This window comes from Vigna unguiculata, chromosome 4 (assembly GCF_037176805.1).
Source record: "Vigna unguiculata cultivar grain cowpea cultivar isolate G323 ecotype 2 chromosome 4, ASM3717680v1, whole genome shotgun sequence".
Classification (NCBI taxonomy): domain Eukaryota; kingdom Viridiplantae; phylum Streptophyta; class Magnoliopsida; order Fabales; family Fabaceae; genus Vigna; species Vigna unguiculata.
In genome coordinates this window covers 36980358-36987998 of record NC_140795.1, presented here as the reverse complement: position 1 = coordinate 36987998, position 7641 = coordinate 36980358, and positions in this window count along the sequence as shown.

Genomic DNA, 7641 nt, shown 5'->3' with positions numbered 1-7641 from the left:
TGAATTGCATTGTAGGGGTAAAAAATGAACTTTCAATACTATTATACAGTATAAAGGATTAGGATGTGACTAAGTATTATATGATAGAAGGATAGGTGAAACAATAGGTATAAGTTAAGGATATGTAGTATGGTTGGCTATAGGATACTGTCACGAGGTAGCAAAGACTAAATGGCGGACTTGAACTTGAATCAAGTGGATGGAAAATGTGGATAATTATACATTTGAGATAGAATTATATGAATGATACCTAGAGCTATGAATTTATACAGTTAAATATAGAATGAAAAGGACTGAAATTGGAACAAAGATTGGGTTAAGCTAGGATCAGTTTTGAGTGCGAAAATACGATGGAGTACGCTACTGATATAGCGCTTGGCGGCACGTGTAGGTGCGCCAAGCGATAGGACCAACGAGGGGGTCCCTGCACTGCATGGCACCTGGCAGCAAGGTGTGATTCGCCAGGCGATGGGCATGAAACAGTGGGTCTGCGAGAAGAGTGGCATCTGGCGGTAATGATCTTCCGCCAGGCGGTCTGCACAGGTTTTTGCCTGGCGGCACTTAGGCTGCACTAGGCGATGATGCTGCAGGTATCGGTGACTTGCATGTGTTGCTTTTAAGCAGAGATTTTATACTTGGATCAGGGGTGTTATGCCATGAGCGGGTAGGCTCATGGATGGTGGTGAACATGTGATGATATGAGCGGGGAGGTTCATATCCAATTATTCTCGTGTGAGGATACGAGTGAGGTAGGTTCGTATATTCCATGCTCACACTTGAGAGATGCTGCGTGCGGGGAGGTACGTAGCTGGTGGATCACATGTGTTGGACTACGAACGGGGAGGTTCGTAGAGTAGGACTACGAGCGGGGAGGTTCGTAGAGGTAGGACCACGAGCGGGCAAGTTCATGTGAGCATCATAAACCCTGAATCCAAGGCTAACTACTTGTGTGCATGAAGGCTAAAAAGCTTGGGGGTTAAGGTCTTGGCCAAGAACTAATTAGAATGAATAAGATGAGTGTCTTATTTATATATTTGTTTAATTTATATGTTATTTCTAATTTTATCAGCTCACCCTTTCTGTTTGTGATTGACGATGATCGTGTGATTCATTACACGGGAACAGATGATGATGCATGTGATGTTGTGGATGCACCAACGACGGAGTGAGGGCTAGCTTGGGACTAAAGCTAGGGATTTTACCATGTAATAATTTTATTACTACTATTCCATAAATTTTGACATGTGGTTTAACATTTTAAATTTTTCCCGCGTTCAGGAATAATAATATTTCGACGATTGAATTTAATTTTATATCTTTATTTATTTAATTAAGTAATATTCCTTAGGGATGTTACATCTTACACTACAAGAAAATCTCCCATTAACAACCAATTTTAGTGTCAAAAAATTGTTAATCACTATAGTGGCCAATTAAAATATCAATTTACAAAATAAAAAATTATTGGTTACTAAAATAGTTACTATTATGATTAAAAAATTATAATTGGTCTTTAAATTTGTCTCTAAAATTTAGATACCAAGGTTTTGGCTACCAAAGAAATTAGTTTATAAATTGGTCACTAAATATTAGCTACCAAGGTTTTAGTTATCAAAGGAATTAGTTTCTAAAGTAGTCTCTAATTAATTAACAACTAATTTAACGTCAAATTATAATTTTGTATTTTGTAAATTGGTATCTAAATTGGTCACTATTGTCGTCCTGAATGTGGGCCAAACTTTCCAACAAGTATATTGGGTCAGTTGTAGTGCAACAAGGTCATATCCACATGGAGGAGGTGATAACTAGATCAATAGTTTATAGTTTGACCCAAAGTTTGGCAATGGAACAATAGATGAGTTTTGGTTTTTATATTGATAAGGATAAACTAAATAAATATATGAGAGAGGTGATGCTGATTAGGACATTAGGATTAAATTTAGCCTCTTAAATTCAAATGTATTACCCTATAATTATCCATATATTATGTTCTTTATCTTACTATTCATGGAAGTACACTTACTTGTAGAACTAACCACATGTTTGTGCGTTAGATGCATGATTTCACAATCCAGGTGGAGGAACCCTTGCTTTGAGAACAAGACTCTTTACCTTAACTGAGCTCGCATATCCATGTCTGATATATGCCAAGGGTCAAGATACTTGATTGGATCTAAACACTAGACCAGATGTCTCACCATGGAGTTAAATTCAAACCAAGTAACCAACACGTAAAACAAGAACACAATAGATATATAATCAAATGCAATATAGAGAGAGTTTAGACATTACATTTAATCCCAACTATAGAAGAATTAGCTGCTCATGATGATGAATACAAGATGAACTTGGAGTAGCATCCTTCCTTCAATACCTATATATTACTATACTATAATAACTAAGCTAGTCTAAGAGTATCTCTCTCTAGAATAGTATACAAAATTAGAATGAAAATAACAAGGGTCATGCCTTGTATTTATAGATTTTAAGGTGCTGCTCTAGCTTCCAAACTTTAAAGTTTAGCCATGGAGGTTTCCTTTTAAAGTGGGTTTATTCCCAAGCTTGGGCATCCATCTTTTGTAGTTCACCAATGGATGTTTCCTTCCCATGGAGGTTTCCTTTTCGTGCTCAGCTTCAAATTGAGAGCTTCACGTTTATTTGTAATGAAATTTTCTTAAAATGTGGCTTAAGCGCCATATTTTACTACTCAGCCGTAGGCCTAAAATTTAACTTTCTCAGTTTATCTTTTGGCTTGAGCTGCCACTTTTGGGGCTTAGCACCAACTTTATAATTTACTTCATTTTACCTGCAAAATAACACAAAATGTATTAAATTCCAATTTTTATATTTCATCATCAACTCATGTAATTATGTAAAATTAGGGTAATTCTAATGATTTTTACATTGATTTAATGCAAGATAAGTGTCTAAATGATATGCAATTTAACTAATAATTGAAACTTATCACATGCCCCAACTTCAACTCTTTGCTTGTCCCTAAGCAAAGCTTGAAACAATTTTAAAAAGATTTGATCATGGTTGATTTAAGAATTTATAGTTCACAATTTATCAAAAAGATAAGAGAAATGCAATCAAGTACTTGAATTAGAACCAATGAAATCAGTTTGACACAAATGCAGTTCAATTATCATAGCTAAAGATTAAACACAAGTTCTCTCAAATGATTTTCTATTTAAGGGTAGAATTGCATCCTCCCAAGTAGTCAAAGTGTTTGCTCTCTTAGCATCCTTTGCAATTATTTAAGAGTTTTCTTGTAATGTTACTAATAATAAAGACATGGAAGTGAAAATAGTGAAAAGTTTAGGGTGCACGTAGAAATTTGATCCAAAAATAAAAGTAGAGGTAAAAATATAATAAAAGGAGTGTAAGAAAGTAACTGACTTACTAGTTTCTAATCTTTTTTAGTTATTCTTATTATTGACGCTTAAATATTGATTTGGTCATAATTTTAGTTCTATCTTTTCAACTTGGTCATACTATTTTTTTTGTTCAATTTGATTGTCATATTTAGAGATGGCAAATAAACCCGCCACGTGGGTATTGTCCGAACCCGTCTCCGTTTTGTCAAGGAATCCCCGCATTGACTGGGTATGGGTATGGGTATGAAGAATCCCCGACTTTTTCAACTGGGTATGGGGATGGGTATGGGGATGTACATATCCCCGCCATAATACCCGTCCCCGCTTAAATAATTAAAATATTCACAATTAATTAAGTAACCATATATATATATATATTTTTTTTTTATTTCTTCTAATTATTTGGTTTGTCATGAAACTCATTCGCATCTCAATTATATTTTTCATCTTATCATAACTTTTATGTAATTATGTTAAGATGTATGTCAATTAAATTTTTTTTATGTCCCATATTTGAATATTTCTATTTTTTAATATTTTTATTTATTGTATATTTTCCTTTCACATGAGAATGTTTAATACTCTCAATGTAAGTATTTAATATTTCTATTATATTTAATATTTATGTCTCATATTTGAATATTTCTATTATTTTTTAATATTTTTATTTATTGTATATTTTCCTTTCACATGAAAATGTTTAATACTCTCAATGTAAGTATTTAATAGTACAAACATTTCGTTTACTAGGTAATATAAAAAATATCATTTAGTTATTATTATTTTTGTTTCATTTGAAGAACACTTTTGTTTCACTAAAACAATTTTTGTTATTTCTCAAGCATTGAGTATATATGTTGATATTTAAAAAGATATTTTTCAACTTATCATACCCTTAATTTTACATTTGTTTTCCTTTGAGCGATTTCTTTCAATAATCTCTCAAATTGTTTGTAAACATTGGTTAAATTTTTAATATTTTTATTTATTATTTATTTTCATTATGTATAATACTATTTCGATATATTTTATCTAATTATTTTTTATTTTCTAACTCATTATAAATTATACTGTAATTTTTTCACTATAATTGTATAAATAACTTTTATTTACTACAATATAAAAATCTAATGTAATTGTCATGAATATTTTTTTATCACCATCCAACATAATTGAAGTTCAAAAGATACAAGATCTATGTTAAAATTTTATTATTATGATTATTATTTGTTCTTTGTATCATTTTGATCAAGTAATGTATTATAACTTTTATTAGTGTATAAAAAAGAGATTCATTAGAATTTAAAAGATTGAAGTAAACAAAAATTTTAAATATATTTTAATTTGAATATTTGTTTTCCTTTTATATTTTTTAAAAAAATATTTTTAAATTTTATCAACTAGGTTTCATTAATGTTTGCAAATTTAATAAATGTGTTGATTCTCGTGAAATTTTATTTGGTATTATAATTTAAAATACAAACAATTATAATTTATTTTAAACTTTTATTACGATTATTATTTGTTCTTTGTATCATTTTGATCAAATGATGTATTATAACTTTTATTAGTGTATAAAAAGAAATTCATGAGAATTTAAAAGATTGAAGTAAACAAAAATTTAAAATATATTTTAATTTGAATATTTGTTTTCCTTTTATATTTTTTAAAAAATATTTTTAAATTTTATCAACTAGGTTTCATTAATGTTTGTAAATTTAATAAATGTGTTCATTCTCATGAAATTTTATTTGGTATTATAATCTAAAATGTAAACAATTATAATTTATTTTAAACTTTTATTATGATTATTATTTGTTCTTTGTATCATTTTGATCAAATGATGTATTATAACTTTTATTAGTGTATAAAAAATAGATTTATTAGAATTTAAAAGATTGAAGTAAACAAACATTTAAAATATATTTTAATTTGATTTTTTTTTAATTTTTTAAAGAATATTTTTTACATTTTATCAACTATGTTTCATTAATATTTGAAAATTTAATAATTATTTTGGTTTTCATGAAATTTTATTTGGTATTATAATCTAAAATGTAAACAATTATAATTTATTTTAAAGTATTTGATATCGCAGAAATAACTATCATTCTAATATTAAATATTTGGTAATATTACGTTTCCTTTACCATAATTTTTTATTATTTTATAAAAATTAATTAAAATTAATATTGAAGTAGTAAGAAAATGGGTATGGGTAAAAGATTATACCCGTTACCCGGTGGGGATGAGGATGGAATAAAAGTTTGATAACCGTTGGGTTTGGGTATGAGGATGTGGATGAATTTTTTTTACAGGGATGGGTGTGGGATAACGAAACCCGTCCCCGCCCCGCCCTGTTGCCATCCCTAGTCATATTCGTCAATTTTGTTTAATTTTGTCCTTTTTGCTAACGCTGATTAAATAATTAACAAACGGTGAATAGTGACTGTCATGTGTCATTCTGTGATTTTTTTTTTGCTTTTTTTAAATTGTTCAAAATTTTTTATTTAAAAAAATGTCCACATGTCAAACTAATATCGTGTCCCGTGTCAAGGTTAGTGTCATGTGTTTCAGTTGTTCCAATGTTAATGCTGGTGGGGGGTCAACTATTTGTCGGTCTTTAGAGTTGTCTGGTGATTCTCTCTCCATGGTGTTGGTGGTGACCATTGAAGTTACCAGGGAATTCATGGAAGATCCTTTTGAGGAGCATGTTAAGAGTTCCCTTCCTAGGAAGTTCGAGTATGAGTGGGTTCATGAGGAGGTTCGACTAACAACCTCTAAATTTTAATGGTTGAAATTCTTGACTCCATGGCTTAATAGTATATACATTTGTGACTAGGGGGTGAGTCCTGATATGACATCTCTTAGTTGAGTGAGCGCCATAGACAACGTGTGTCATAACGGAGAGGGGATGAGGACGAGTTATTCTATGTCTACTTAGCCTATTTTGTACAATTGAATGTTAGACTCCCATTTGATGAGTTCACTATAAGTGTTATTCATCTTTTGAGCATTGCTCCTATGTAGGTTCATCTAAAAATCTGGGGTGGTTTACAAGCATTTTGACTTATATGTCAAGCCATATAATGTCTCCAACTTTAGAAATTTTTCTATATTTTATGTTACTCGTCCAAATAAGTAGATTAAGGGGTTATCTCTAGAGGGGAGGTCAAATTTATGTCTTTTTCCAAATCTTTTAAAAGGTTTAAAGATGGTTTTTTATGTTTACTATGAGGTCATACTTTTAAGGTGACGATGGTAAGCCTAAATTTCCATTTTATTGGACGACAAATCCCTAGAGACAAAGAAATTCCCAAGAGTTCGCTATCTGCAAAAACTAGGCAAATAGTGGAAGTTTTGGAACAACTCCCTATAATGATATTGACTTGGAAGATAATGCAGTGTTATATTTCACCTAAGCCAGCTAAGGATATAAGTGGTGAATTTACCTTTTTCCATACCTAAGCCAACATTGCATGAAGAAGGCAAGAAAAGCATGAAAAAGTGAAGATGTTTGGTTAAGCCAAGAAGAGGGAATATGTAACAAAAATTGGACCTTGCAGTTTTCTACATCTTTTTCTAGAAAAAGAGCTTTAATCATTGATAAATATTTATGATAAAAGATAATTTGGAGAAAATGTATCTTTAAATATTTTAGTTGATATTTTAAATAATTATTTTATTTAATTATATCACAATTAGATCTCCACAACAAACAAATATATCTTAAAGATATTGGATTATTTAGAATATAATTGGAACATATTGCATTATCATAGAGAAGATTACAACAATAGAAATGCTTAAAACAAAGCCCACTATTTTGATTGTGGATTCTGAGGTTAGAATAAATTTGTTTGTTCTTTTGATTCTTGTTATGATTTATTTTTATCTGTCATTTGGTTTTTAATCTAGTTAAGGTAATGATTTTTAAATTGTGGCAAGTTAGCACAATGTTAAATCTACATAACATAACAATCATATGAGTACAAGGGTTTTTAAATTTTAATTAAGAATATACTTTGATTAAATTTAGAAACTTTCATGTGATTGAATGAGTTTTTGCCAATGATTGAGAATAATTTGATTAAAGGTGAGAACTTTAACAAGAATTAAAAAAGAATGTACTTTGGTTAGTTATCTTTTTACTTGACATAATAGTGAAAAGAATAGACACAATTAGCCATAGTAATATTTAATTTAGAATACACTTTGGTTAAATTTACTATGATTAATCTATAAAGTTCTTGCTTTTAAT